Below are 20270 nucleotides of genomic sequence, written 5' to 3'. Positions count from 1 at the left end.
AAAAGGTGGGTCCCTGGACTCCCCACCAGTCCAAACTATTTTTCCTTGAATATACTTACATTATATTTTACAGAAATGGGAATATACCCGTGCCACCCACAACCAGCTAGGTGGCCACATTCTCCAGTTCCTGTGACTGCTCTGCGTAGCCCCTGGGCCCCGCTGCTCTGCAGACCAGCTTCTCTGAGGCGGCTTAACCTGGTGAGACCCGAAGAGACAGGGCTGTGGGGCCTCTTACAGTTGGAGGGATTGTTCTTTGGCGTCACTGTTCCTAAAGTTGTGTGTGTGTGCGCGCTTTATTTTTTAATATATTTTATTGAATTTTTACAGAGAGTAAGGGAGAAGGATAGAGTTAGAAACATCAATCAGCTGCCTCCTACTGGGAATGCCCACAACCAAGGTACATGCCCTTGACCAGAATCGAACCTGAGACCCTTCAGTCCACAGGCTGATGCTCTAGCCACTGAGCCAAACTGGTTAGGGTGTGTGTGTGTGTGTGTGTGTGTGTGTGTGTTTAGAGAGAGAGAGGGAAGAAGGCTGGGAGGGAGAGAAACATCAATTTGTTGTTTTACTTATTTATGCATTCATTGGTTGATTCTTATACATGCCCTGGCATACATTCTTTATATATATATATATATATATATATATATATATATATATATATATATATATATATATATATATATATGTTGATTTTTTACAGAGAGGAAGGGAGAGAGAGAGCTAGAAACGTTGATGAGAGAGAAACAGGGACCAGCTGCCTCTTGCACACCCCCTACCGGGGATATGCCCACAACCAACGTACATGCCCCTGACCGGAATCAAACCTGGGACCTTTCAGTCCGCAGACCGACGCTCTACCACTGAGCCAAACCGGTTTCTGCTGGCATACATTCTTGTACTAATATATGCCCTCACCAGGGATTGAACTTTAGCATATAGGGCTGGTGCTCTAACCAACTGCACTACCGGGCCAGGGCCTTGGAATAGCTCGTTTTTAATTCAGTCAGAAATCTCATCTCAGCATGAGGATTGCAGATGTTCACAGTGAGGTTCAGCTCTAGTCTTGAAGCACATCAGATAACATGGGCTGGAATGCAGCAGCTGCCGTCAGTCTTTCCAGGAAGGGTGACTCCATGTGACGTAACAGGCCATGCTCCTTTCTGTAGGGAAGTCTGGAATCTGTGCAGTCAGCATGGGGACAAAACAGACCTGGCCCAGAGAATGCTGGTCTAGCCAATCTCCACTTCTCGGTGAGTGACTCAAGCAAATGACTCAACTCCGCCAGCTCTCATTTTCTTATCTGGTGGAACTTGGAGTTTAGAGGGAATTAAAGAAAACTGACCTCAGGTGGCTGTTGTGTATATCACAACAGCCACCTGAGGTCAGTGAAATGTTAGCAGAGCTTGGCATTCATGGCTAGCCACGATTAACTTTATTTCCTCTTACTCTCCTTACAGCCCATTCTCTAACCCTGAAATGCTCTCCACCACCCTGACCTCCTGCCCCCTTCACACTCCTCACACTCCATGCCTGGATTTAAACTATTACCCACACCATCCTCCCATCCCCTTGTGTTAGATCTAAAATTGACTGACTAATTTGAAGAATCACAAGTTCATTCACCCAGTGGAACTGTTACTGGAATAAGGACCCTGCCCTGAGCGGGTCTGCCTAGGCTGCCTGGTAGTGTGTGACTTCTTGACTTCATGCAGGAAAGATTTCACATGACAAGTCCGGGTGATGTTTAGAGAACATTTATTGAAGCTGGGGACAGAGAAACAAGGAAGGGCCTAGGATAGAAGAAACAACAACTAGAGGGACCAGGCAGGGAAATGAGCCGAGGCTGGGCTGCTTCGGCTCACTAAGAAGTCCGAGAGAAGGGGGCCTCGGGGACAGGTTCAGGGGGTTAGCCCGGGACGAGCTGCCGCTGCCCACTGCTCCCTGATTGCAAGCCTTCTCTCTGTCTTTCCCTCTCCTACTCTCTAAGATCAATGGAGCTTTCACCGGTGTGGCTTAGTGGATAAGCATCAGCCGGTGGACTGAAGGGTCCAGGGCTCGATTCCGGTCAAGGGCTCAAGGGCACATGGGTTTCGGGCTTAATCCCCAGTGTGGGGCATGCAGGAGGCAGCAGATCAATGACTCTCTCTCATCATTGATGTCTCTATTTCTCTTTCCCACTTCCTCTCTGAAATCAATAAAAAGATATATATATTTTAAAAGATCAATGGAAAAATATCCTTAGGTGAGGGTTAACCAAATAATAATAATAATAATAAATAAAAATCCAACATGTGAACTGGGCAGTGAAAAGGGGTACAAGCTTGATATGTATGTGTGGGGTGGGGGTGGGGGGGCAGGGGGCAGGATGATTTCTGAGCCTGGTGACCCTTCTGCACCAGGGTGGACCTCTGAGGCCCGCCGGCCAGCTGTGCGGAATGTTTCCCACATCACAGATCACAGGAAACAGCCTGGGGCTGTGAGGGGAGCAGTGCCATCCCTCAGAGCAAATACCAGAGAAACAGAACTCACAAGAAATGCACTACGTTGCACAAGCAGCGGAAGGGAACAGGAACCACTCTAAGTTATTCCACATCCGGTTTGGTTCCTTGGGGTGCTCTGCTGCTAAGAGAAATAAAAACCAAGAAGGGTCCTCCAGAGTGTCCTTCAAATTTCTTTGCTGGAGGTCTCCTCATTTGCAAGTCAGTCCACTTTGAATATAATCGCTTCTTTCCCGGCAAAACAGATCTCTGCAACACAAAATGTACTGCAGAGAGATAGTATGACAAAAACCTTTGGAAATAGAGGGGCTGAGAGCGGTGGAACCCACTGTAGCAGATAATCACCATTATTATAGCAGCAAGTACTGGCTATGTATTGTGTCCTAGGGGCTGTTCAAGTGCTTTGCATGCATAACAATTGCTTTGAGATAGATACCGTTATTCCAGTTTTACTGATGAGAAAACTTAGCAGACAGAGGTTTGGAACTCACCCAAGATCATGGCTGTGGCTGATCTGGGGTTTGGGCCCGAGCTGTCTGTGCTTCTAGGCGTTTGATCATATTCTCTCCAGAAGAGAGCTCCTCTAGCACAGCTTCAAAACCAATGAAATGCATCAAGCATTCACTACAGACCTTCTGTGTGCCTGGGCCTGGCCGAGGTGTCAAGGACATTTGGTGTTTCTGAGTGCCCACATAACTCCTGGAGTTTGTTATTTAAAATGGAGATGGAATTCTCATGACAAAAATAACCATCTTAAAATTCAGGGGCCTTTGCACACTCACAATGCTATGTAACGCCATCTACTTAATTCAAAACTTTCATCACTGCCTAAAAAAACTCCCTACCCAGGAGGCAGTTTCTCCACTTCCTCTTCCCTCCAACCCCTGGAAGCATCCATCTTATATAAAAACCGCTGTTTGAAATTTTAACCCTGCTATTGGGCTTCTGTAAATGTTTGCTTGCTTAAATAATAAGGAAAATAAGACTACTCCCACGTCAGAGAGGCCATTAAGCCTTCCCCAGGCGAAATTATCAGTGCTGGCACCAGGCCAAGCCTTTGGTTGAGGTCTCAAGGCCCCAGCACATAGGGGCTCTTTAAGAACTTGCAAAGGGGACCGGAAACACCCCATTTGTGAGACAAAGAAGGTAAAAACATATAAATAGAAAAAATTCCTCCATGTTAGGCCCAGAATTTGAGAGACATTTTCCTCTGGACCCGCATGTAATAAATGTAATGCCATCTCTCTTAAGTATTGGTTGGTTCTTCTCGGTTTTCTGTAACACCCTGATAACCAAATCTGTGTCTGCTTCTGGACTTACCTATTCTGGATGTTTCATATAAATGGAATCATGCAATAGGATTCCTCTGTGTCTGGCTGCTTTCACTTAGTATAGTGTTTTTGAGGTTTATTCACATTGTAACATATATCAGTACTATTTTGCTTTTTATGGCTGAATAACATTCCATTGCAAGCATATACCAAAGTGTGTTTATCATTCATTCAATGGTGGACATTTGGGCTGTTTCCCCTTTTGGCTATTGCCAAAATGCTGCTGTGAATAGGCATGTACGCATGAGGGTGAGCTATCATGGAGTTTACAGAATGAGGAGCTGGGAAAGGAAATGAGGACCAAGGAGCAAATTATTCTGCAAAGGGAATAGGTATGTGAATAGGTATATACTTAGGAGTGGAATTGCTGGGTCATATGGTAATTCTGTGTTTAACGTTTGAGGATCCGCCAAATTGGAATTGATATTTTAACATCTTTCTTTGATACCTTGGCTTTCTCCTATTTGAGAAAAGGAGAGCTCCTTCCTAAGGCACATGAAAGAAACATGCTGTGGTGTAGTAGAGAGAACATACAAAACCATATGACCTGGTTTTGAAACTCTCTTGATAGCATGTGCGAGGTTATTGAGGCTCAGTTTTCTTATCTGTAGAAAATGGAGATGATCATACCATTCATTCATTCACTCATTCATTCAGTGAGTCTGTTGAGGGCTTATTGTGAGCCAAACGCTGGGGTAGGTGAGCCATCATGGAGTTTACAGAATGAGGAGCTGAGAAAGGACCAAGGAGCAAATTATTCTGCAAAGGGAAGAATCTTTTTTTCATGAGACCAGTCACTCCCTTTAATCACAAGTAGTTAGTGAGTACATTCAGGCGGGCCTGTGTCATATTCCTCTCCTGTCCAGCTGTCAATACAAGGCCTACAGAAAGAGCTATGGCACTTAGAGTTCTGGGGTGGCAAGCAGCAGGAATTGAGTGGCTTGGTCCACTGGGAAAAGATTGGGATAGCTCTCAGAATGGAAAAAATGGCTCATCAATGGATCCTCCAGAGGCATGGCAAAGAGGCCAGGAGGCACCTCAGTACCTTGCCTTTCGCCTTCCCGCTCTGGCTCCCCTGGGACTGCGCCTTTGATGTCCCTGCTCTGACCTTTGCCCCAGCTCAGGGCAGGTGTGGTAGGTGCTGCCTGTAATTACAGACTGGGCTCTGCACAACTCTAGGGTGGGGTGGTGGGAGGGGAGCCTTTAGGCCAAGGTCCTCGGAGGTTGGAAATTTCATTATGACAACGTTTTGGCAAATAACAGTCAAGTGTCTTGAAGAAGGGTATCTCGGTACAGAGTCACCATGGGGGCTGAAAGAGCCCAACCCAGTCTGGGACTAAAAGCAGAAGTTAGCGTGGACTGCAAAAGGAAAAAGCCAGCTTGGAGGAGAGGGAAGTTAAAACCAGCTGCAAAGCCACAGGAAACATATGAACAAGGACGTAACTGACGCTCTCCCAAAGCCGTGCAGCAGCTGTGAAGTGTCACAAGGACCCCTGGCTGGGTGACCACTGCTTTCTGATCTAGGACAGAAGCGAAGGCCTGCTTTGCTGTTCTCATCTATCACTGGGATAACCAGCTGCTCAGCTGACCTCACCTCATGGTGACACTCCACCTGTAGTTAATCTGTTTTTCTCAATCCCCACTCCAAAAGAGCAGCCAGACCAGAAGTGATTGCTGTTTCACTGAGACCCCCACTCAGAATTTTAAAAAAATATATATATTTATTGTTTTTTTACAGAGAGGAAGGGAGCGGGATAGAGAGTTAGAAACATCGATGAGAAAGGAACATCAATCAGTTGCCTCCTGCCCACTCCCTACTGGGGATGTGCCCGCAACCAAGGTATATGCCCTTGATGGGAATTGAACCTGGGACCTTTCAGTCCGCAGGCCGACCCTCTGTCCACCAAGCCAAACCGGTTAGGGCCCCACTCAGAATTCTTGAGCTGGAACCCAAAATTTACAAAAGAGCTGCTTTCCTTCCATGAGTCCTCTGGAATGCCTCACTTCGTTGTATCAAGTCAAGATCAGACTCCAGACTACAAACTTGGCCAGGGGAGCCTCTGCCTAATTAGGCTTTAACGGGACTGTCAGGGGCTGGATTAGAAGTCTGTGATTGGCAGCACTGCCAGGTCGTAAAATGGAGGGCTGAAGTTCCTCAAAGGAAAGAAGACTGCTGTCATTAGGAAAAGGTGAAAGTATTGGACAGCCAGACCCAAGAGATGGCTCTTGGAGTGGTGCTCAATTAATGCTAATTATTATTAACTAGAGGCCCAGTGCATGAAATTCATTCCCTCAGCCTGGCCTGTACCCTCTCACAATCCGGGACTTCTCTCGGGATGTCTGACTGCCGGTTTAGGCCCGATACTGCAACTCGGAATTAGACCTAAACTGACAGTTGGACATCCCTCTCGAAATCTGGGAATGCTGGCTCCTAACCACTGGCCTGCCTGCCTGATCTCCCTTAACCACCTCTGCCTCATCCCCCGCTGCCATAGCTTCATCTGGAAGGAGCCCAGAAGGTTGTTTGGCTGACCAGTCTAATTAGCATATTACACTTTTATTATTATAGATAAAGTCATATTTTTAGAGACACTACAGCAAATATAAAATTATAGATAATAATGATGCCTAATAATGATTGAATACTGGCCATAAGCCAGGTACTGTTTGCCTATGACCTCACTTAATTCTTAAAGCTACCTCATACCTATTTGATAGATCTTTGCAGTTTTTAGGACATACTTTCTGTGCCAGAGAGTCAACCAGCATGAATGCGGAGGCAGGTTGCTCTCAGCTCTGGATGACACCTCAGTGATTATGCTGGCCTGGCAGCAGCCTGCCCCCAACCCAAACGCACCCCTGATTTCTTTGGATCTTTGTAGGGACGTGTGAAGTCAGAAGTGGCTATAGAACTAACTCACCCCACTCAGGACAAAGGACTCACACTCTACTCTGACAGTAAAAATAACAACCATTGAAAACACTCGTTAGCAGTTTTACTATATGTAGGACTGTGCTAAGAACTCTGTATGTATCATCTCATTTAGTCCACAGAACAGCTCCATGAGCTACATGCCTCCTTATTTGACAAACGAGAAAACTGAGGCCCGGCCAGGGATGTTTCTTGCTCAGGTCACACAGTTGATGAATGACAGAGCCAGACCTGAACTTGAGGCTGTCTACAGCTCCTGTGCCAAACCACAAGGCTGCACCTCTTGACTGATCTGCCATCTGTAGATGCGGCCTCCGATTATATTTTTGTACTTGTTTATTTATGTACTTGTTCATGTGTAAATATAATTTTAATGAATTAAGGAAGAAAGCACTCAGGACAGGGCCTAGCTCATGAGTCTCATGAGTCATTATTATTGCAGTTATAAAAGGAAGTGTTCTTGAAAAGTATGTAAACCAAATCCTATTCTCTCTGTAACTTTAGCTTCCAGTTCTCCTTTACCTTCATTGCTCAGGGATGTTCATTTTCCCAGTGACTTTAAAAGGTTCCCCATCCCTCCCTGAATACCATCTGCCAAACTTCTCCCACATGCTTAGTGTGGCAAACAAACACACAAAGACAAGCACCTAAAAAAAATAGAAGCATCTCTTAGCATTTGGGAAAGGAAGAATCATGTTGTCATGGGGTAAATAAGTCTCTCTCCGCCCCCCCCCCCCCTTTTCTTTTCATAATCTCAGGAATTTAGGGAGGAGGTTGGGGAGGAATTTGGGGAGAGCCCAAGGGAGTCTCTGAGGGTAGCCAGAAGGGATCAGAGTGTGGGCTCCAGCCATTGCATCACTGTCATCCTGGGCAGCTGGGTCAAAACAAAGATTCCTGGCCCCCACCCCAGGCCTTCTGAGGCCATATCTCTGGAGATAGTGCCCAGGGACCTGCATTTGGCATTTCCTGGTGAAGAGCTGTAGTCTTATTCTAATATGATGGGAAGGAGTGAGGGGCAGGGCTGGAGTCACTGTCAGGGTGTTGTATTGTAAATCATCGAATGAGATACAAGACGCTTTAATGAGCCAGTTAATTAGGAGTTGTTTAGTGCTCAGAGGGAGGTGTCTTTTCTAAATCTCTGAGCCTCACATTCAGGAAGTTTCCCATATTTATACTTTTCAAGCTTCTTTGCTTGCAGATATTACAAAGGGCTCTGTGTGAGTTATTCTTGCAGACAGTTGTAACCTTGAATACATAATGAGTTAGTACGTGGTATAAGAATGTGGGAGTTATTATCAGTATTAGTCCATATTAACCTATTACATTGGGTGGCTAGCTTGCAAGGTCCAACAGTTAAGTTTATCTTTTTCTATTATTTGAACTAAAAACAAAGTCATTTTATAGAATAAGAGACTGTCTTAAACTGACAGAGTTTACAACAACAGTTTAAAGGACAAAGGATTATCTAACAATAGCAGAGAATTTCACACAGCGGTTTTTTATACAAGATGGAAGTTACTATGCTTCAAGGGGAGGAAGGAAGTCTGGTTAAAACAGTGCCTCATCAGCTGATCAATGTTTCTCTCTCATCGATGTTCTAACTCTCTATCTCTCTCCCTTGCTCTCTGTAAAAAAAATCAGTAAAATATATTTTTAAAAAATAAATAAATAAAAATAAAAAGTGCCTCATGAGCCCAGCCGGCATTGCTCAGTGGTTGAGTGTCGACCTTTGAACCAGGTGTATGGACATACACACTCGTTTCTATTGGTATACACTCAGGAAAGGAACTGGGCATATGCCATGACCCTGGGCCGTGGGGCAGAGTATGTTTTGCTTTGGTAATACTGCCCCCCAGGTTTTCCGAAGCAGTTGGAACAATTTACGTCCTTTCTGCCGTAGATGAGGTTCCAGTGGCTCCATATGCTCACATATCGTAGTCTTTTTTATTCCAGCCATAATTCTTACCATTTTTTTCTCTTTACAAAGCAACAGACACCCACCTAGCTGGTGTGTAGAACATACACATAGACAAAATGAAGACAAAAAAATACCCATAACCTCAACTCAGCTACTGTTAGTGTTTAATATATGTGTATATCCATCCATCCATTTATCAGTGTCTAATGGTATAATACATACTACAATAAATTTTTTCTTTCTTTTTTAAAAAAAATACATTTTATTGAATTTTTACAGAGAGGAAGAGAGGGATAGAGAGAGTTAGAAACATCGAAGAGATCAGCTGCCTCTTGCACACCCCCTACTGGGGATGTGCCCGCAACCAAGTACATGCCCTTGACCGGAATCCAACCCGGGACCTTTCAGTCTGTAGGCCAATGCTCTTAGCCAAGCCGGTTTCGGCTTTCTTTTTTTTTTAAAAAAAAAAAATATATTTAATTGATTTTTTACAGAGAGGAAGAGAGAGGGATAAAGTTAGAAACATCGATGAGAGAGAAGCATCGATGTGCCTCCTGAACACCCCCCACTGGAGATGTGGCTGCAACCACAGTACATGTCCTTGACTGGAATCAAATCTGGGGCCTTTCAGTCCACAGGCCGACGGTCTATCCCCTGAGCCAAACCAGTTTCGGCAATTTTTTCTAAATAACTTACCATGACCATCTTTCCATATCTGTGAGTACTCATTGACAGCATAGTTTTTTCAAAGCTAAATAATGTTCCATTTTATGGATATGCCATCATTTAATCAGTCCACTTACTCTTGGGTATTCACTTAATAAGTCCAGTCAACACTCAAGGGGAGGGGAATTAGATCCCACCTTTTAAAGTGAAGTGTCATGGATTATACACATATTTTAAAACAACAACCCAGCCTACGTTTTCCCACTCTGCACCTCTATAAAACATTATGGGGAGTGAAGAAGACTATTAGTCATTAAGTTATTGTGATAACTGATTAACCATTTGGAAAAAAAATAACAAAACAGGGCTGGCTTTAGCTCAGCGGTTCCTTCGAGTACAAAAAATAACAAAACAACAGAAACTTACATCCCTACCTCACATCGTACACCAACATAAATTCCATAAGGTTTAATATTTGAGTGTGCAAAGGCATTAGAAGAAAATTCAGATTGAATTGAAGTAGAATAGATATGGGGCCAGCTGTTCATCTTTTTTTTTTTTTTCTTTTCAGTTTCCAAGTAATTTTATTCAGACTTTTGAGTTTGTTTCCTGAATTAATAAATCCTATACAAAGCAATGTAAAAATAGCTACTATTTTTCTCCCTGCTGCTCGCACACTTGGGTACCATCTCCTGTGCCATCTAACTCAGGGATCCTCCCTCCAGATCTGGTCTGGTAAGTGAGGTTGATTGACATTATGGCCTCTGGGATAATTTTCGGAGGATGTTGGCTGGAGCAGGGAGAGCCTGTGGCATTTGGGGCTTTACTAAGTCAGGGAAGTAGATTCGTGATTTTAAGAGAAGAGGTGGCGTCAGGGGCAAGAGCCTACCCCAAAGAAAAGGGTATCTAAAATGTTCACTGTTCCTTCTTTGCCCCAAAAAGTGACATTTAATCAAAAGAAACGACAAAAGAAATAAAATGACAAGATGTCCATCCCTTTGGCTCCCTTCCCTACTCCCTCCTGCTCCTCCTCAGTCCCCCAGCGACTGAGCCCTGGCTGGAGTGAGGAGGCAGGCCAGCCCCTCTCAGATGAGGTCAGCAACACTGAGGAGCATCTCCTCAATGGAGGTGTTATAGAAGGTCTCAATGTCTCAGAGTCCTCTTGTCTTCTTCTGTCACCGAATTACAGCCAAAACCTTGCAGCCAACACGTCCACCGCTGACCAATTCTGTGGATATAGTTTTTGCTGTTGGTGGGAAGGTCATGGTTGATGACTAAAGAAACCTGCTGCACATCAATGCCTCTGGCCAGCATCAGAGGTAAACACTCTGCTAGAGCCAGAGCGGAACTCTCTCATACTCACGTCTCACTCCTCTGGCCCATCCCTCTGTGTGTTGCAGACGGTGAAGTCTTTGGGGAGCATCACCCCTGAGTGTTGCTGTTGAGCTTTCGGAATGTCATAGATCTGGTCCTTGAATCCACGGTTTAATATTTTGTCAGCTTCACCCAGTACAAACATCTTGGTGTATTTGGGAGACGGGTATCTGCGGTTAAGCATATCCAACACGGCTCAGCGTTCCGATGATGATACAGGGAACTTCCGTCTGCAGCTTCTGCACCTCAGCATGCATGTTGGTACCCCGAAGCAGGCATGGCTGGAGGCACCCATGTAATCTCCTAAAGCATAACTACCTTCTGTATCCTTGATATAAGGAAGAATGGCTTGCTGCTGGCTGGCAGAGGGTTTTTCAAAACCATAAGCGTTGGTGCCACTTGGAGGAGCTCGGAGAGGTCCCTGCCATTAAAGCTGTCAGCAGTCTCATTCCAGTCCCTCTCGAGGATGCCTTCCGGCTCCATTCCATCCGAGCTTAGTCTCTGGATCTGTAGGTGTAAAGTCTGAGTAAGCTGGTGGAGGTGCATTAGAAATCCCACGGCCAGCTCTTCCCACCAGTTGCCTGGTGCCACCCTCACTCCCTGACCCAACCCCCACCAGTCCCGGGAATCCTGACTTGCAGACGTGACCCTTAGAAACTCTGGGAGCAACTGTTCTTTTTTAAAAATATATTTTATTGATTTTTTACAGAGAGGAAGAGAGAGGGATAGAGAGTTAGAAACATTGATGAGAGAGAATCATCGATCAGCTGCCTCTTGCACACCCCCTACTGGGGATATGCCTGCAACCAAGGTATATGCCCTTGACCAGAATCGAACCCAGGACCTTTCAGTCTGCAGACTGACATTCTATCAACTGAGCCAAAGGTTTCAGCGGGAACAACTGTTCTTGATTCTGTCATGTTCAAGTTATTGCAAACTCGAGCTTTTAAGGGGAGATGTGTGGTTTTATAATAAATGATATCCTCTGGTTAAAAAAGGGAAGTAGAAAAGAATATTGAATCATGACATCAAAGCTTAAGCAACACAAAGGAAATAATTGATAGACATGATCCCATGAAAATTTAAAACTTCAGAAGAGAAAAACAAGTCAAAAGATGAAAGCTGGCCCTAGCTGGCTTGGCTCAGTAGATAGAGTGTCAGCCTATGGACTAAAGGGTGCCAGGTTCGATTCCAGTCAAGGATGCATGCCCAGGTTGTGGACTCAGTCCCCAGTGCGGGGGCATGCAGGAAGAAGCCAATCAATGATTCTCTCTCATTGATGTTTCTACCTCTCCCTCTCCCTTTATCACTGAAATCAATACAAAAATATTTATTTTTTAAAAGGCTGAAGGTTAGAGATAAATAGTTACAATTTATAAGACAGATGAGAACTAAACCCGTGTCAAATGCTCTTCCAAATGAATGCAAAAAATATAAAATAAAAATGGGCTCTTAAGCATGTTCCAGGAGTATGTGTCCTCCCCTGGGTAACTGGATTGTAAATGGACGAGAAGAAGATTGTGTCTGAAACGCCTTTGTACTGCCCATGGAACATTACACATTGTCAATACTCAGATCGAATCTGTTGATTTCAGCTCTTTATTTCAGTTCCAAAAATGTCTGCACCTTTTTCTGTTCCGCCCCCTTAAGAATTCTCTCTCGCTCGGAAACCTCATTAAGATGCTTCCTGTGCAGTGTGTGACTCACAGCTTGTTATGGCCCAAACAGTGCTGATTTCAGCAAGAATCCTCCCTGAGGCACAGAGCGGTGCCTGCAGTGCCCGAGGAGTGAGTCAAAACGGGAATGTTTGCATCCGCATGGCACCTCCCTCTGTGCCCTTACTATGCATCTGGATCTGTATTTTTTAAATCCAAGTTTGTGCAGACAGGAAGCCTGGTCAAGAAGAAAGGGCATGGGCTGGGCGATCTGGATTTAGTGCCAGCCTGCCTCTTTAAAAAAAAGTTTTTTTCAATTGATTTCAGAGAAGAAGGGAAAGGACGAGAGACAGATAAAAACATCATTGGGAGAGAACATCAATCAGCTGCCTCCTGCAGGCCTCCATCATGGATCGAGCCCGCAACTTGGGAATGTGCCCTGATGGGGAATAGAACCAGTGACCTCTATGTTCCTGGGTTGATGCTCAACCACTGAACCACACTTGCCTTGGCCAGCCCTGCTCTTATCTCCATGACCAGATAGGCCCTGCAACCTCTGGGCCTCAGTGACTCCTTCTGTAAAATGAGTGAGGGAACCAGGTGGTCCCATGTGCTCCTTCTGCTCTGACATCTGAGGATTCAGCTCATTTTCTTCTTTTTAACGTGTAGGTTCTAATTGTTGTGGAGTCGAACCCTGGGTTCAGAATAAGACCACTGGAGGCTGATGATTGATTTTAAAAAGCAGGCAAAGATTTATTGAAAAACTGGCCAGGATGGCCACGAGAGCATCACACACAGGTGGAGTCCACACAACTGCACTGTTCCAGGTGTAGGCAGTCCTTTTAAAGGTTCAAACCACAGGAATTTTCCTTTGTTCTAAATTCTAAAGGCTGGGAACATTGGAATGTGGCCCTATCTTGCAATAGCTGATAATACAGAAGCAGAACTCAGCAGTTAATCTCTAAAGGTTATCTCCAGTTTCTACCCCTAAAGCTACTGAGTCAGTGGGAATCAATCTCCTGTATTTATGGTTCCAGGCGCAGGAAAATTGCCTTCGCCTCCAGGTCTCCACCTGAAGCTGAGATAACTACCCTATAATAGCAGGGTTAAAATTCAAACAGCAGTTTTTACCCAAGTATGGCTGCTACCATATTTCATTAATAGCTATTTGTTTAACCTTGTTTGAGAAGTTTTGAAAGTCCTTCTCAAATTTTAGAAGCCACTGAATGTAAAATAGAAAATGTTTTCCATTACTGAAGTTGTTTCTCCATTTTCTGAAAAAGATTCAGTTCCACTCACTTAAAAAAATTAAAACTGCACACAGTGAAATGACTGAGGAGGCAGTCCTCAGGCCAGGCCCTGGGTCTGCCCAGCCTCTACGTATGCTGCAGTGATGCGTGTTGCCTTCCAGTGTGTAACGTGCCTGTTGGTTTTGCAGGGACTTGGTATCTTCTGTTACCCCAGGAAACTGTCCAGAGCAGGGCTGGCTCCAGACATGGAGTAAGCTATAGGGTCTTTTTCAGGTCCCTCTTGCCCCACTGTATCCTTCTATGTGTCTGCCTTGATGATGGAAATCTCAAACCTAGAGCTTCACACACAGGTGGAGTCCACACAACTGCACTGTTCCAGGTGTGTGTTTTTAAAAAATATGTATTTTTATTGATTTCAGAGAAGAAGGGAGAAAGGTAGAAACATCAGTGGTGAGAGAGAATCATTGCTTGGTGGCCTCCTGCACGTACTTCACTGGGGATCGAGCCCACAGCCCAGACATGTGCCCTGACCAGGAATTGAACCATGACCTGGTTCATAGGTTGATACTCAGCCACTGAGTCACACTGGCTGGGCTAGAACTTTCCCTTTCAAATAAGATTATGTTCCGTTGCCTAGCATGTCCCTCCCACCCCCTGGCCTTGTACATTCATCCCCTTCTTCTGTGGGAGCCAGTGTGGGTCAACCATTGAACTTCATTTTCCTGGACACATGATTGATCCAGGGATGGACATGACGTACCTGATGCTGGGACCTGACCCTAGACCTAAGCCACGAAGCTGGGAGTATGTCAGTCTGAGCTGCTGGTAGCCATATTGGAAAGAACCTGATGTTAAATGAGGCCCAGCAGAGGCTACAGAGACAAGAGATGGAGAGAGTATTGTGGAAAGAGGGCACCCAAGAAACAAGAAACAAGAGGGAGATTCGGGAAGGTGGGGGTGGTGAGAGGACAAGAGATTCACCTTGAAGCCTTGGTTCCCATAATCTCCCCCTTAGATCTGTAAACCATCCCACTATCTTCTCAGCTACATAAGTTAATCCTCTTTTTCTTCAGACAGTTTGAATTTGAAAGGGTCCTGAATAATGCATTAGGGTATCTCCAGGAAGCTCTTCTTAAATTGTGAATGTGTTATCCAGAGGGATGACACAGGAAACCAGATTAGCTGTGAATAGTACAGAAAACAGATATATTTTGAGGAGATAAAGCCAGGGTATTGCTAGGGAAAGGAGATATTGCTAGGAAAGGGCAGAACCTTGGTGCGTTGCTGGTGGGAGTGTGAGATGGTGCAGCCACTGTGGACAGCAATGTGACACTTCCTCAGAAAGTTGAACAGATGTCTTTTGACCCGGCAATTCCACTCCTAGGTATGTACCTTAGAGAACTGAAGACATATGTCCACACAGAACCCAGACACAGATGTTGATAGCGGTATTATTATTATTTTTAAATATATATATATTTTATTGATTTTTTACAGAGAGGAAGGGAGAGAGATAGAGAGCTAGAAACGTCGATGAGAAAGAAACATCAACCAGCTGCCTCTTGCACACCCCCTACTGGGGATGTGCCCACAACCAACGTACATGCTTCTGACCGGAATCGAACCTGGGACCTTTCAGTCCACAGACCGACGCTCTACCACTGAGCCAAACCGGTTTTGGCGATAGCGGTATTATTGATCCTAGCAAAAAAGGGGCAGCAACCCCATTTCCATTAACTGATGGATGAGTCAGCAAAATACGGTGTATCCATGCAATGGAATATTATTCAACCATAGAAAGGAGTGCAACCATAATCAATAAAAAAAGAAAAAAAAAGAAAAAAAGAAAGGAGTGCAATTCTCATACATGCTACAACATGGATGAACTTTGAAAATATGATGCTAAGTGCCAGTCACAAAAGGCAATAAATTGCATGATTCTGTTTATGTGAAATACCCATTAAAGGCAAGCAGAAGTAGATTAATGGGGGAAAGTGACTTATATACATTAAGAGGGATGAAGTTTTGGGATGTGGATTACATCTGAATTTTTAAAAAATATATTTTATTGATTTTTTTACAGAAAGGAAGGGAGAGGGATAGAGAATTAGAAACATCGATCAGCTGCCTCCTGCACACCCCCCACTGGGGACGTGCCCGTAACCAAGGTACATGCCCTTGATGGGAATCAAACCTGCGGCCCTTGAGTCCGAAGGCCAACGCTCTATCCACTGAACCAAACCAGTTAGGTCACATCTGAATTTTTTTTAAGAAAGATTACTCTCCTTGTCTGGTCATTCCCATCTTTATATTGTACCATGCAGAGTACATTTTGACTCTGATTCTCCCACGGGCATCCCTCCTGCAGCCCCGAGCCCTCCACAGCATTTGGAGAATGGACACTGCCTGGCTTGGACAGGAACTGGGCTGACCTCCCTTTTCCAGGAACTGGGCACTTTTTTGCTTGCTCAGTTATTTTTCTGGAGCAAAGGACCAATCTTATCTACTCAAAGGGGACAGGCAGCAATGGACTGAAACTAATTCACAGTTTCGTTTGAATTTCCTTGTCAAGGGCAGAAATATTCCGTTTCATGCACAGTCCCAATTCTCTGCACTGGGAGCAGATTTCCAGGAAGCAATTATGTAGAGCAAAATGTAATGGGTAACAGGGGGTGCCTTGTGAATTATTCATAATCCGATAATGATTTTAACCCATTTTAAACATGATTTGCTATTGGTGTTAGCTTCTGGAAAGTTCCCAAAGTAAGCAACAGAGGCTTCCTTTAGTTATGCTTATGTAACCATAAACTTCCTGCCTTTCCCCAAGCCACCTGAATAATTAAAATCAAAAGAGGCCTGGGATCCCATTTCCTCCCCACATCTACGAAGCAGAGGAAAATGCTGCCTCATGGACCTCATCTCCCTCACCCATCACTCCTCCTCCTCCTTCTCAGGAGGTGGTGTGGCAACACGCCCAGCAGAGGGCCTGGCTCCCTGGGCCAGGCTTCCAGAAGACAGGCAATCCTTCCTTGTTTGTGATTGTTTCAATGAAGGAAGGAAGGAAGGAAGGAAGAAAGGAAGGAAGGAAGGAAGGAAGGAAGGAAGGAAGGAAGGAAGGAAGGAAGGAACAAATGAAAGAAAGAAAGAAAGAAAGAAAGAAAAAGAAAGAAAGAAAGAAAGAAAAAGAAAAGAAAGAAAGAGAAAGAAAGAAAGAAAGAAATGCATGGTGGAAAGAATGAGATATTTGTAGTATAGAAGACTTGGGCTAAGGACTTTTGCTACTTCCCAACTGTCTGACTTGGGCAAGTGTCCTATTCTCAGTTTTCAAAAAAAATATGTCAAGTGGAGAAAATAGTACCTGCTTTGCTGGGTCATTGAAAGAAGTTGAGAACAGAATGAGTGTTCAATAAGCAATAATCTTTCATTCTAGTAGCAGCCTTAGAATTTTTTTTAAATCTGGTAAACTAAGAGAGAGTCAGCTAAAGCTCTTTTAGGAGCCAAAGGTTCCCCAACCTGGCTGTGTGTCAGAAGAAGGTGGGGACGCTTTCAGATTCTACCACTGGAGATTCTGATGCAGTAGGAATGGGGTGGAGCTAGAGTATATCTTTTTTTAGTTTTGTATTTTAAAAAAAGTATGTTTTATTGATTTTTTTACAGAGAGGAAGGGAGAGGGAAAGAGAGTTAGAAACATCTATGAGAGAGAAACATCCAATCAGTTGCCTCCTGCACACCTCCCACTGGGGATGTGCCCGCAACCAAGGTACATGCCCTTGATCGGAATTGAACCTGGGACCTCTCAGTCTGCAGGCTGATGCTCTATCTACTGTGCCAAACCTATTAGGGCTAGTTTTGTATTTTTTTAACTTAGGTAAAATTTATATACAGTGCAATGCACAGATCTTCAGAATATCATTGGGTGAATTTTTTTTTTTTTATTTAAATTCTTTATTCAAAGTATTACATAAGTATCCTTTTCCCCCCATTACCCCCACTCCCACCCCCCAGCACATGCCCTTATCCCTCTACTGTCTGTGTCCATTAGCTTTGCTTATATGCATGCATGTAAGTCCTTTGGTTGATCTCTTATTCCTCCTACCCTCCCCTGTCTTTCGTCTGAGGTTTGACAGTCTGTTCCGTGCTTCTGTGTCTCTGAATCTATTTTTGCTCTTTATATTCCACAAAGGAGTGAGATCATGTGATAATTCTCTTTCTCCAGCTGGCTTATTTCATTTAGCATAATGCTCTCCAGGTCTATCCATGCTGTTGTGAATGGTAAGAGTTATTTCTTTTTTACAGCAGCATAGTATTCCATGGTGTAGATGAACTACAGTTTTTAATCTACTAACCTGCTGATGGGCACTTAGACTGTTTCCAAATCTTAGCTATGGTAAATTGTGCTGCTATGAACATAGGAGTACATATATCCTTTCTGATTGGTGTTTCTGAGTTCTTGGGTTATATTCCTAGAAGTGGGATTACTGGGTCAAATGGGAATTCTATTTTTAATTTGTTTAGGAAACTCCATACTGTTTTCCATAGTGGCTGCACCAGTCTGCATTCCCACCAGCAGTGCACGAGGGTTCCTTTTAATCTACATCCTTGCCAGCACTTGCCAATTGTTGATTTGTTGATGATAGCCGTTCTGAGAGGTATATGATGGTACCTCATTGCCATTTTGATTTGCATCTCTTGGATGATTAGTGACTGGAGCATGTTTCATATGTCTCTTGGCTTTCTGTATGTCCTCCTTTGAAAAGGTCCTTTGCCCATTTTTTGATTGGATTGTTTGTCTTCCTTTTGTTAAGTTATATGAGTTCCCTATAAATGTTGGAGATTAAACCCTTATCGGATATAATATTACCAAATATATTCTCCCATGCAGTGGGCTTTCTTGTTGTCGTGTTGATGGTTTCTTTTGCTGTGCAGAAGCTTTTTATTTTGATGCAGTCCCATTTGTTTTTATTGGGTGAATTTTTTTTAAAATAAATCTTTATTGTTCATATTATTACAAATGTTCTTCATTCCCCCCCCTCCTCCATTGCTCCCCTCCATCAGGTTCCCACCCCACCCTCCCACCCCACCCTCTGCCCTTTCCCCACTCCCCATTGTCCTCATCCATAGGTGCACAGTTTATGTTCAGTCTCTTCCCACACCCCCCTCTCCCCTTTTCCCCGAGAATCGTCAGACCATTCCCCTTCCATACCTCTGATTCTATTATATTCAACAGTTAATATTGTTCTTCAGATTTTTTTTTAATTCCCTTGGTTTTTAGATTCACTTGTTGATAGTTAGGTATTTGTTGTTCATAGTTTTTATCTTTATTTACTTTCTCTTCTGAAAGAACCCCCTTCAGCAATTCATATAATTCTGGTTTGACGGTGATGAACTCCTTTAGCTTTTTTTTATTAATGAAACTCTTTATCTGGCCTTCGATTCTGAGTGATAGCTTTGCTGGGTAGATTATTTTTGGCTGTAGGTTCTTGCTATTCATTACCTTGAATATTTCTTGCCATTCCCGTCTGGCCTGCATGGTTTCTGTTGAGAAATCAGCTGACAATCGTATGGGTGCTCCTTTATAGGTAACTACCTGCTTTGCTCTTGCTGCTTTTAATATTCTCTCTTTGTCTTTTGCTCTTGGAATTTTAATTATGATATGTCTTGGTGTGGTCTTCTTTGGATTCCTTTTGTTTGGAGTTCTGTGCGCTTCCTGGACTTGTAAGTCTAATTCTTTCACCAGGTGGGGGAAGTTTTCTGTCACTATTTCTTTCAGTATGTTTTTGATACAGTATCTGCTCTCTCTCTCATCTTCTGGAACCCCCACAATTCTGATGTTGGTTCGCTTGAAGTTGTCCCAGAGGTTTCTTATGTTATCTTCAACTTTCTGGATTCTCTTGTCTTTTTGCTTCTGTGGAGGAGTGTCTTCTGGCTCTTTATGTTCCAAATCTTTGACTTGATTCTTGTGATCTTCCATTTTGTTTTTAGGACTCTGTATAATATTTTTTATTTCAGACAATGTATTCTTTATTTCTTGTTGATCCCTTATTATTTCTTGTTGATCCCTTATTATTTCTTGTTGATCCCTTATTGTTTCTTGTTGAGCCCTTATTAGTTCTTGTTGATCCCTTATTGTTTCTTGTTGAGCCCTTATTAGTTCTTGTTGGTCCCTTTTCATCTCCTCATAGGTCTTATCGACCTTTTCAAGGAAATTCTTGAAAAACCTTATAAGCGTGGTTTTGAACTCTATATCCAGTCTCTTCTTTTCCTCCATTTCTTTTGTTTGAGATCTATTTCCTTGTCTTGGCATTTTCACAGCTTCCCTGAGTTGGTAGGGTGGCTTTGTGTGGTAAGGTGTCCTATATGGTTCAGTGAGTCAGCCTCCCAGTTACCTGAGGTGAACAGTCTTGGTGCAGCCCTCTGTGGGATGTGTGTGCAGTCTTATTGATAAGCCTTGCTTGTTGTTGGTATCACTGGGAAGCATTGCTCTCCAAGCCAATTGGCTATGAGGATCAGAAGTGTCTCAGCTAGGAGGGTTTCTGTATTCCGCTTGGATGGGCGGAGTCTCAAGGTGGCACAGACAAGCTTTGTTGAATCCTGCACAATTGGTTGCACCTCTTTGGTATAGGTGCAGACAAGCTTTAGA

General features: G+C 43.8%; 1 long non-coding RNA gene across 2 annotated transcripts in view; it reads left to right on the top strand.

Moving 5' to 3' along the window:
- The window catches only part of LOC311623181, a 45860-nt gene that overhangs the window by 367 nt on the left and 25223 nt on the right, over positions 1-20270 (top strand). For both annotated transcript variants that reach the window (XR_014795111.1, XR_014795112.1), the window contains exons 2-3: positions 74-201; positions 1173-1256. This is a non-coding gene — a long non-coding RNA (uncharacterized lncRNA). The remainder of the gene's footprint in view (positions 1-73; positions 202-1172; positions 1257-20270) is intronic.

The sequence above is a fragment of the Pipistrellus hanaki genome (assembly GCF_964339955.1).
Source record: "Pipistrellus hanaki genome assembly, chromosome: 5".
NCBI classification, from domain to species: Eukaryota; Metazoa; Chordata; class Mammalia; order Chiroptera; family Vespertilionidae; genus Pipistrellus; species Pipistrellus hanaki.
Note: the sequence above shows the minus strand (reverse complement) of the source record. Positions and strands in the feature narration are given on the sequence as shown.